The 12,584-nt window shown below is 31.1% G+C and overlaps 1 protein-coding gene across 1 annotated transcript in view; it reads right to left on the bottom strand.

Moving 5' to 3' along the window:
- Positions 1-11,573, bottom strand: part of LOC118182282 (alpha-tocopherol transfer protein-like) — a 47,725-nt gene extending 36,152 nt beyond the window's left edge. Inside the window, exon 1 of the mRNA XM_035351607.2 lies at positions 11,360-11,573. The gene's annotated coding sequence lies outside the window, so the exon portion shown is untranslated. The remainder of the gene's footprint in view (positions 1-11,359) is intronic.
- Positions 11,574-12,584: the final 1,011 nt, after the last annotated feature.

The raw sequence follows: 12,584 nt of genomic DNA, 5'->3' as shown, positions 1-12,584 counted from the left end.
CTATTGATAAATATGGAGAATAATTCTCGGTTTTCGATCATCAATATATGATCTACTAACTGTTAAATGGTGCACCAACTTAAAACAACATTATTATAATTTTCTAAAAGTGGAAATTACATTTAATTTCTCTCTAAAAATACTTAATAGTGTCGAAAAAAAGGTAGTGTAAGAAAAGCAGTGATACTTCATATGTCATTTTTAAACCCGGCATCAATATGATAAGGAAATGAGATTAAAATATACCAAGAAAAATTTTTAAATAATAAATAATAATAATAATCCAATAATTTGAATGAGACAAAAAAGACATAGTCAGAATTCTTTTTCTATTTATCCCGGTTATTAGTTTAATATCAAACTAAAATATATGAGCAAAATGCTAACACATACTGATTAATGTAATACTAATTAATGTGTCTTAGTTGCGATGATAATCGTTGGGAAAATAGGTACCGTTTGCAATGACAAATTTCTGCCAATATTCAGACGGATATCGCTTTCTTGCAGAAATGGGCTGATGTAGTAGCAAAGAAATCGGCAGCTACTCATTCACCTCAGCTCCGTCGACGAAGACCTTTCTCTCTGTGGCATAAATATGCGTGGAGCCGAAAGTCCTCTCGAGTAGTTTAGTAGAAGGGAAGAAGGGTGGGAGACCCTCGGACCCGTCCTCTCGGCATGCTCTTCATCAAAGTTTCAAAGTTGGGGGGCAGAACTGAGCGCTCTTCATCAAAATTGGAGTCAGATCTTAGCTAAATCCCACTGTCACCTGAATGGAATGATGCTCAAGGCTGTTGCCAACGGCAGGCGTAATCTAGCGCTCTTTGCCACGAGGAATTTCATGAGCTTGGGCTGACTACGTCAGACAAATGAGCACAAGCAACAATTACACAACAGACCTTTCTCTCGAAAACAGCTCAGCGACCGAAAAATATGACAGATTCTTAGTGCAATGTTATGTTCTTGTTATGCAGAGGAAGAGGCGAAATTCTTCAGCTTATTTTTGGTAACTTCTGACAAGTCACTTCCCAAATGCAGTTATGCGCTTTCGTACAGAAATCGAAAAGTATTGAGTCCTAGGGCGCATTTGAATGAGTTTATCAGTGATATGCTTCACTCGCTGTTACAATACATTTTGATGCGGATACTGGCGGCTTGCGTGAGTGATATTGAAGAATCATTCCACTTAAATCTCACGAAATACGTGACCTCGCTTTGTCTAGGTAGGTCTCGTTTGCGGCTGAAGTCTCAGCGGTTCGTTCCCCTTCATCCAAGTTCACAACTTGACACTGAATTCTGTAGATGAACCATTCTTCAACCCTGTGGCGATGGAATCGAGAGAAGTTTTAGTTGTCTGTTTCAATCAAGAATTTTCCATAGTCATTGAATTTTCATTGAATTTCATTTTCATTGAATATTATTTGCACTTCTATGTTTAACTGCTTATTTAAACGACTGTTTCAATTAACTTGAAAGTTTAATTATATAAAGACGATTATAATATAAAATATTCAAATGGATTCTTTTCCCTATCATAACTGGCTAACTGAATTCGATTTCATCTAGAGAGTACCATTATAATTTGAATGTACGAGCTTGAATGTACCAGTTACTTGGCTCATTACAATTAGTTCCCATAATGTGTAAATGAAAGTCTTAATAATCCATAATGTGTAAATAATAATTTACAGTATTTTTATATCCAATAGTTGATCTAAGACTTTAAAAAATGAAAATTTCTTTTGAAGAATGCTAATTCGTTTATAAATCTTACTTTTACAAAATTATTAGAATGCAAAATTTAAAAATTAATACTTTTCCACTGGGTATTTTTAGAGAAGCTTAACTTTTAATATTTATAAACAAATTTTAGTGCTTTCTGTTATTATATGATTTCTCAAAATGGAAAGAAAATGAGCAAATAAATATATTTATACACTAAAGCAGATATAAGACATTTTTATTGTTAACATGATATATAGAATTTTCAGTGCTGAAATAAGCTCAATTTTTAACTAAGGTCTCAAATAAGGTTCGAAATAGAGGTCTATTTTTTACTCATATTTTGTTCAAGGATGAATATCGCCTATTTTCACATTTAGTTATACTGCCTTATCTAAAGCTCTTTCGCTGAATATCTCTTGCATCCATATTTTGATAAGCACATATTTGATTAATTTAGTCTTTCTTTTTAAGCAAGTGAATGGACGATCACAATTTAATTTTTAAAAGCACTGTGAGAAATCTCTTTATATGTCTTACGGTACTTCCACTTGGTCTAAAAGTAGAAAAAAAGACCTGGCAAATAATTTTTAGTACCGTAAAAAAATATGTGATGATATTTTACGTGTGCTGTGAAATATTTCATCTCTCGATATAATTTATATTTTGTTATATTATTATGAAAATCGAGAAAAACACTTGAGAAAAGAAATAAAATATGCAAGACTAAGTCTACAAATCTCAAACCTTTTAATAGTGGGAACATATTTCCGTTTCGGAGACTTATTATGAGTAATGGAATTCTTTTCTTTGCAAATACACCTATGTGCTCGAAAGTTATTTAACTTTTACATCCTTTATTCATTTCCCGTGTTCTTAATCTTTGAGTGAAGCTGAACTCCGGTTTTATGCCTAACAAGTCATAAAATATCACATTCAAGTCAGCGAAGCGTACGTTTTTCCATATGGAAATTTGCGATTTTTCTTTCTTTACTTTGATTTCTTCATTCAATGAAATTTCACACTTGAACATTTATAATTATTTTGGTTCATTAAAATTATTTTCAGTCTTTTTAAATAGTATCACACAGTTCTACAAAATTTATCTACTGGATAATTATTTAGGTTTATTATTCTGAAATAATTACTAGAATTAGAATGTGAATTTCACAGCTAATTAATTTTAATTAAAAATTATGCTCATGTATAACAATTGATGTAATTACAAATGTGACATGTATATAAATGTGACATAAATAAATTTCCTAATGTTTCTCGTAAAACGGCTTCCTTTGCTTTGAGATCATATACTTAATAACACTAATAATGACACTTCTATATGTGGTTAACTTTACATGGAATGGAGGCTTAGAATATTAATTAATATTGCTTTGATTAAATCGAATTATTTTAATGAGTATAATTGGATTAATTTACAATGTTTTCAAAGTAATCTTTAAATAAATTCTACATACAAAATTGCTTTGTATATAAAATATACATAATTTTTTGTTTCTTAAGCATAACAGCAATAATAATGTTCCTATGTTTCTCCAGCATTTGCAGATGGAGTACAATACTCTGGATTGATTCTTTGATATGCAAACTGCCGTAGTTTTAGCCTGAATGAGCATTTTATCTTCAGAAAGTTTGCTGTTTAGCGGTTAAAAACTGCCGCCACCTCGAAATTTCGGCAAACTGTTAGGCAAAACACGAGTCTGATTAGCTGCAAAAATTGCATTTTTAGATGAAAAGATAACAAGATACGTTACGAGGAGATTATGTTTACGAATGTGAATATGTTTGGACAGTAATGATAGTAAATTCCTTTTAATTAATTACTGAAAAATACACAATATTTATATAATTTAGAATGGGAAAGGGATAAACGCATATTTTTAGTTTAATATTTAAATGTGAAATATAAAATAATATTTATTTATTAATTAAAGTCTTGCGAAGCTGAATTTGAAAGCAAAGTGAATCTCTATTTCCACCTTAAATTACGGGTATTTCATCTAATTTAGTGAACAGGCAACTGATTTGTGAGCTACTGATTCCTTTATTTTTCTATGTCCGACATTACACGCACTATTGCAGCTACCTACACTTGTGATGCAAAGTGTAATCATCGTGAATTACCTTGCCTGCTGTTCTCCCTTTCTTTAGTGCTTCTAGATGGCAGAAAATGACGCTTTTCAGACTCTCTACCTCTGCAGATCATTTAGAATACTACGTTCTAACATAGACTGTAGTGTAATATGTTGTAATTTGTGCGCTAACGTTTATGATGTTGCTCTTCAGACCATCACTATTATGAGCGCAACATGCCTATCCTCTCAATCGGTTGATGTTTTGAGGCTGAAACAATCAGTCCGCTCGGTCCCTTCTTTATCCACTGTTTCCGTATTTTCGTCATTGTGGTTTAATTTTGTTCAATATGAGCCTTTATTTGTTGAGAAGATAATTCACATTTTCTGTAAGCCGTCAAATTCAAACATTTTCTCGAATAGCTATGCCTGTTTTTAGGGCGAGGTATACTAAAGATTCTGACACAAGAGCAGAGGGAAAACGCAAAATTTCAGTACTTAAAACAGCTTACTGCTCTCCCTTTTTATAACAGTTCAGGGTGGACTTACTGGCGAACATGATTTGCATACAAGCTGCAATGCAAATGCTCGTCTTATCGAGGTCTATGGAGGGTTTAAATTACGAGCTTGTTGGTTACTTCAATCGTGGGTCTTGCATCTGATTGTCCAGCAGGGTACCTATAAGGTACCACGACGGTTTGTAATGAAATTGACTATTTGGGGTTACTGAATTATAGCCTTATATTTATGAATAAAGGAGCTCAATGACTGATATTGCAATTCTTTAATATGAAAGATTTAAAAATTTCCTTAATTCTCTTGGCAAAGAGGCTTCTAATGCAGGCTTCTAATTTTTCACTTCTTATCTAGCAGTTTGCCATTGTATATATTTTTATTGTAGAACGATATCTCCAATCATATCTTCAATAAGTGTTCAAGAATTTTCAATAAATAATCTACCGTAAAAATTTACTTTAGGTTATTTAGGTTTGAGAGAAGATGCACGTAGATATGTGAAATCATAAAGAAACGTTTATAAGTTTATTATCTTAAAAATACGCAAAATGGATATTTTTATAGAATTCATACAATTTATTTTTCTTTAAAGCAAGTTTTCATTATATCTTTTAATACTCTCTCTTTCCTCCCTTTATAGTATACCTTGAAAAAACTCTCTCAAACTTTTTGAGAAATCGCTAATCGAATTTTTCCTAGCCTTCATAAATGTTTATGGTTTCAAAGTAATTTTTTCGTCCAGTAAAACATTTACAAATTAGAATACCTCATATGAAATTAAATGAAAAAAGATAACTGCTTAGTATTAGACTAATTACTCAGTACTTCCCTTGTCAATAAATGCGTGGCTTAAGAGTTCTTAACAGAATTTTCAATAATTAGCTTTGCAAGGAAAATTAAATTAAATATGCATATTGCAAAGAATCAGGTAAAGAACATTTGGCTCGAAAAGGAAAAGAGACTTTCTCAGGAGAAACGTCACGAAAGATACAAAGCCAGCATGAGGTTAAATTATCAGTGATGAATGATTTTATTTTTATTCAACAAATCTCGTTTACAGTTTACAGTATGAGTATTATTCGTTAGGGAATAAGGAATCCATTTTGAAATGAGAGGGATCACCAATTTCGTTCGAATTCGAATAAACGATGTCTCTTGAACGGTGTCCAAATGTTTTTACTGTTTTGACTGCTTTTATGATAAGCAGCATTCTTTTAATTGTCAATAAATTTGCAAAAAATAAATAAATAAAAAGTAAAAAACAAATTAGAGCTGTATAAATGCTCTTTGAGGCTTTATGTCGCATCACTTTCTGTATTCTGCTTTGAAAGGTAGTTTTATGAATCAACTTATTTGCATAATACAATTTAAAAAAAATCATAACATTAAAATAATGAATAATAATATCTAAAAAAGCTGATATTTTTCAAGAATAGAACCCATGACGTTTCCCTACAACGCACATACTTCAGTTCTATGTTATAGTTCTAATGATGATACTAACAAGCAGTTAAAAAAAATAATTATCCGTTTGAATACGTATTTCAAAGAGATAGGAGTTCCATTGGGAAAATTCAGGTTGAGATTTCAGATGCTTTTCTTTAAACTTTAATCAATAAACTATGGTGAAAATAGTTAAATAATTAAATTAATCACAAAATTTATGGTTGACGACAAGGTTGTTCTGTTTATTTGATTATGGCAAAGCACACCAGGACTGCGTAACCTAAAGGTCTTCCGTAAAGACTCTTTAAGGATATAAAACTTTTATGGTTCGTATACATACATGGGGAAAACTACGAAAAAGGCTTATGCAGTTAAACTCGTTCGCTTGAAATCAAATCCTGGTCAAAGTACTAGCGCTCAGCGACTTGACCGCTAGGCCGCTGGTGGATTTTAACGGCGAGGCGAGACGAAATGTTAATTGTTTGCTTTCGGCTTTTATTCATCCCGATTTCCTGAAACAGTCTATTTTTTTTTATCAAATCTTCCATCGTTCAGAATTTATTCATCCTGAAAAAAAATGCGACTAATGGATTTCACTCTTTTTTTTTTTTTTTTAGTATAACCCTGAAACATTTCTGATAGTTAACATTTTTGACTAGCTTCGTGTACGATACTAAGAGTTTTAGTATAGGGAAACTTTTTTTTATTCCTTCGTGTTATGTCAACCACTACAGGTCTATCAAACGGTCTCTCTCCTCCTCTTAGTCTATTTGGTGGCAGTCCTTCAGTAATAAGTCCTTTTATATTCAGTAACAAGCAGGAAAGCTTCAAGCGGGAGTTTTGTTTTCTTTTTGGCCAAAGTTAGTCGAGAGAAGAGAGAGTTTACGATTCGAATTCTTAGTTTGACCCCAGTTGCACTAGCTTTCTCAATAACCAGTATTACCTTTATGTACTTCTGTTTCTGTTATTATTTTACTTTTCCTTTTCATTGTTTATTAAATATCGTTAATATGTTTACTTTAAAATTTTAAAATCATGAATTTTTGAAAATACTTATTCAGGATTAAGTACATTGTAGCAAATTTCGATCACTTACAAAAAATGAGTTGGGGCACATTCTGTAGCAATAACTTACCTGTGACTTACTTTAGACGTATCTGTTTTAGACACATTAAGTTAATGTATCTGTTTAACAGCAGTTGTTAGCCATTTCTAGAATGTTATTTCTCACACATATAATATCGAAACGTAACTGAAACATAAAGGGAAATGCCTGAACAGATTATGTCCTTCATTAAACATGCCAATAAATGTGTGGAATGGACTATCGCAGTTCTAAAATTTTACATTTCATAAGGCTGTTGTTCAGATGTAGTCAGCCACATGAAATCTAACACAGCATAACAGTGTTGCTTAAAGTAAATATATTATCAAAAATTTATTATGATTATCAGAATTTTCTCAGATGTGAAAACCCTGAGTTATTACAAGCCAGAACATAACTATAGTTTTAAATTCATGAAATGCATATTCAGACGGGAAACAAACGTTCTAACAGTAAATTCATGAAAACGTACGGAACAATAATCACAAATATTTGCACCGAATATATTATTGAAGAGCTAAATGAAGCTTCTTTAACTCTAAAACATGTATTAATCCTTCGTTGTTGTATTGATAACACGGGAACAGGCACCTAGGATGCGGTTTCATCAAACCCCTTGGATATAAAGTTAGCTGTTATGGTCTTGACATTTTATCACGCAGAAAAACAGTTAACTGTGAAAATGTTGGAATTAGTGAATTTAGACTGAAATTTTAGAACTGTTATTTTCTTATGTATTCTGCAAATGAAAGTTAGATAGCTTTGAAAAGTTATCAAAACCATTTATGAATTTGCCCAGTATATGCGCATAAGATTTAACTTCTGTTAGATCTCCTTGAATTGCTGTATTGGCAGATACGACGTTTATAAACTTTAGTGGAAAGAAGAGAAAATTAAGGAATAACATCTATCTCGAAATGCATGAAAATGCAGTGAACATTTAATTTTTATTAGTTATATTGTACTTATGACACAACTGGTATATAAAGAGTTATGGATCCTTTATGTCTTGATCCTATGTTAATTTGGTAGATTCGCAGATTATGGGAAAGCATGCAAGATCAGCTTGCTTTCAAGAGACGGCTTGTGAAAATCCCCCTTAAAATATTGCTAATATTCGTGTACACATGGAGAAACCATGAAAATCACCTGCAGTTAGCCATTTTCTGGGAACCGAATCCGAAACCATGTACCATTGTTCAGTGGTCTCATACATTCAACTCTGATAGGCATCTTTAATAAAACGTTATAAGATTTTCGGTATTTTCCCATTTGTTACACCTGAGTTAATAAACTCAAATCATTTTCCGAATTTATCAACACGTAGTATACAAAAACTGTTGTGGGTAATAGGAAGACAAAATGACCTGCAGCACAGATACTGAATTTTTTCCCGCATTAACGTTATTTTTTTTCCGTTGAAAAAAATGCCTTATATTAAGACTGTTTTGAGTAGCATCAATAGGTTTGTTAGTAGCTTTATTGTTAGTAGCTCAGATACAGCTAGCTTTCATGTCCAGACATAAAAACCATTTTTACCATCAAAAAGTATGTTGAAAATACAGAGATAACTATGACTGATATGAAGAATGAAATAAACAGCAATTATAATTAAATTGCAGGAAGTAGGAACGTTTTTGCTGGTTTAAAACATTGTAGTACAAAATATCGTGTAAAAAATAAAGCCTCTACAAATCATCGAATAATGCTTTCTGTCTGAAAACTTATAACTGAATTTTCGCTTAATGTTTGGCAGAAGAAGTGAAAATAAGTAATATACTCGAATCTACCTCTATGTTTTACAAATTTTGTATTAACCAATAAATTTTTACTGAAAAAAGCGAAAAGGAAAATTGATCATTTAAAATCTGGGAATTAGTAAGGATTAATGCTACGTACAGCAGTTATTAGAATATTGAGCTTAGTTATCTTCCTCTTTCTAATCTTTTTTATGTTATACATTATGAAAGTCCACTAATGCGTCTTTATAGGAGACACTAATTAAGTAATGAATTTTAATAATTCGCAAAATAAGTTTAAAGTTCTATTAACTGCAATGGGTAGTTTATTAATTTCCAAATTCTGAATGCTGAAGTTTCCTTCTTTCTTTTTCAATAAAAATTTATCAGTTAATACAAAAATATTAAATATGGAGGTAAAAATATTACTTACTTCATGTGTTCAGGAAATATTACCCAAATTTTCTAAAGAGTTTTATAGTCAGAAAAGCATGTTTACAATGTTATCATGACACGATAATTTGTAGTTGCTTTATTTTTTACGACGATGCTTAAACCTGCGAAGTAATTGCACCGCTTTATTTTTCTGCCACGATGTTTTCTCCTTGCTTTGTTCCCCCCCCCCGCGATATCTTGTACTAAAAGATTTATAGGATCCGTAGATTCAAACATCTGATTTCTAATTTTCTTGTATTAGATGAGTATTCGAAAACTAATTTTTTGAAGCAAAATATTTTGTTATTAGCTGTCTGTTTTCTCTGATATAAAGGCCTCCCAAAGATATAAGCCCACCAGCGGCCGAGCAATAAAGTCGCTGAACACTGGTAGTTCGGTCTGAGGTTCGAATCTCGCGAACGGGCTGGCTGCATGGGTATTTTCGTGGTTTTTCCCATGTGTAACGTGTATACGAGCCAGTTGCCCTTAGAAAGTCCTTCACGAAGGCATCCCCCCTCAGGCAGATAGCCCTCGAAGCTTTGCCGTAATTGAATAACCTAACCCAAAGATATAAATATATTTTCATTAGTAACTACAGGAAAGCGATTGAATTTTGCAAGGAAAAAAATATCGTGGCTGTTACCGCAGCAGCTCGAAACGTCAAAAATTATTAAATAAAGAAATAAAAATAAAAACAGAAAATCCAATTTTTAAAATAAAGCTCCATTTAGTAACATAAAATAAGTGTAAATTAAGGAGCACAAAGGCAAATATTTCGCAGACGGTATCGACACTTAACAGTTTGTTTTCCCTCCTCCTGAGGCTTATAGTAGTAACAAAGACTGTATTTAACATAACCTAGTTAAGAGTCTCATATTAAAAATTTTATCGCTTAGAATATTTACTTTATTTACGAATTTTTATTAGCTAAACAGTTGATGTTTTATTGACTTCGATGAAGGTCCTTTTAAGCAGTCTTTTCTTGAAAATACATATATATTGCTCAGATTATCTTCATTAGAGTTAATAGAAAGGTGTTAGATATATCTTTTCCTTTATCAGTTTTCAAAAAATCATTGACCAGATGAGAAATTATTATTTAACGATGTTTTTTGTCCCATTTGTTCATGACAGAAAATGGATATTGCTCGTTAACTTAGCATTTCTTACTACTGATAAATTAAATTAATGATAAAGAAAATTTTCAGTAGGTATTTAACTGATCAAAATGGGTCATGTAAAGGGTTTACTTTGGTTGCTTTAATTAGTGCAAGAGCTATCTGGCAAGACAAAGATACCTTCGTGGAAGACATTTTTAAGGGGAACTGGCTCATATTCAAGTTGTATGCTCGCACACAAAGACTTGGGCTCTTACACAAGCATTTCAAAATTAAAACCTATTGAAATTTAGATAAAAATACTTCTAAATTATTAGACTGAAAAAAAATATTTTTCGAAATGTAAATTTTAATAGCAGTCTTTCTAAAGCAAATTAAAGAAATCCAAATGACGTTTTCAGCTACTTTGGCTACATATATATTAAATATTTTATATCAAATTATTTTATTTAATTATTACTTTGGCTACATATAACATATTATATTTAAGCTACATATAATATATTATATTTCAACCATATATATTAAATATATGTTTAAAAAGTTTTTATCTTAAACTATAGCTCAAATAAACTCTTAACGTTTCAAAATAGTACTATTATCAAATATCTCCAAATCTCTAACAGATTATTTCATAACTGAAAACGGATTGAACTAAGACTATATGTACGATACATATAATATCAAAGACATCCTATCTCTTACTTATCTTGTTCTTATGAACTAATGATTATTTTATTGTGATTTTCTTTCATAATACGTAAAACAGACGATGAAGTTAAAATAAAGCATATAAACGCATAACTGTTTACGTAATTCAATAATAATGTAACAAATAAAAAAAAATCAAATTTCCTTTCCAATTTAGATACTTTACTGCTTGTACAAAATACATTTCATTTACTCAGCGTTTAGTATGAAAACCATAACTTTAACTAGAAACTTATTAGTTAATAATATAAGGTCATGCATACCTGTAAAGATATTTGTGATATCAACTCTTTCTCTATTCCGAAAGTATTAATTTTAAATAAATTTCATTAGAGTAAGTTACAAACTTGAATGAAATAACGGAACATACTGAATTTCACTACCTTAAAATTGAATTAAGTACAAAAAATAGCATCGGTTGTAGTAACTGAATTAAAACCTAACTTCTAAATTTTTCGAATTAGTAAGTCCACTTACCTTTGGTAACAAATATTTCTTATTTCTTCTCAGAAAGAGTTATATCCTGTATCGTTAAACACTCTCCCTATTAACAAATAAAAAAATAAAATGGTAGTCCTTGTGTTTGGGTTTCTGAGATAGCTTTAATCCTACCAAATCGGCGCTTCTGCAGCAACGGACAACTGAGCACAGCTTGGAAAGTGAAAGGGACTATATGAAAGAGTGAGTGCAGTCGCTGGAACATGTCTCATTCTGAAAGATACTAAGTGTGCCTCAGGCAGGTGACGGAAATCTTGTAGGTCACGTAAAATGAGGACAGTGCATTGCGAGAACGTTTGAAATTTGTTTCTTCTATTTAGTTCTTCATGCAAAATAACCTGAACTTTCAACTTGTATTCTTTATTACCAACTTGTACTCTAGAAGTCAGTTGATTCGTTTGAAATATTAACCTTTAAGACCTATTTACTAATTTACCCCGAAAACATGTCGCGGCATATTGTACGCAGTTAATTTTTATGTGTTTTTATGTGTTTATTATAATAAATAAAAGAAAGTCTCAGGAAATCAGTTATAGATTTCGTATATTTCTGAAACATAATTAGGGCCATTGTTGTACATGAACAGACGATTTCTAGTAGTATATATGTATGTATAATTATTTGGTAAACAAATATAAACTCAAATTTAGTATAAATTTACTCTATAAAAATTTCAGTTTTTATTTATTTACAGAATAGCTGTTTATAATGAAAAGCATCGTTTTTAATTAATATAATCGAAGGAGTATTCTACTGCAGAAACATTCTTATGTAATATAAATAGGAAAGAAGGAAACATTATGTTATGTTTCGTTTAGAAGATGGAAATTGATTTTTTTAGGGTGACTGAAATGTATTTTAAGCAGCTTGCTCGCATTTAAAATAGTTTGTAACATCCTCAGCTGCATCGTCATCAGTGGGTTGGTGGGAAAGAATTAAATAAATAATAAAGGCCAGCTTCTGAGTCGATAAATTAAAGTTACAAATATTTAATTTAATGCTTAAATTATTAATGTTAAAATTTAAAACGCAAATTAAAGTTAAAAATTTTAAGTTTGAAAAAATTCTTAGAAATACAATTAATGTAGTCTACGCCTTTATCAGTCTAACACTGACAGATTGAAGTAAGCAGTACCAAAAAAGCAAAATTATAGTATCAAAATCAAAATCCAAAAATTGAGAAATAATTGACAAATTAAAAAAT

The sequence above is a fragment of the Stegodyphus dumicola genome, chromosome X1 (assembly GCF_044657685.1).
Source record: "Stegodyphus dumicola isolate Sdum_Otavi_A_Nest chromosome X1, ASM4465768v1".
Taxonomy (NCBI): Eukaryota; Metazoa; Arthropoda; class Arachnida; order Araneae; family Eresidae; genus Stegodyphus; species Stegodyphus dumicola.
Note: the sequence above shows the minus strand (reverse complement) of the source record. Positions and strands in the feature narration are given on the sequence as shown.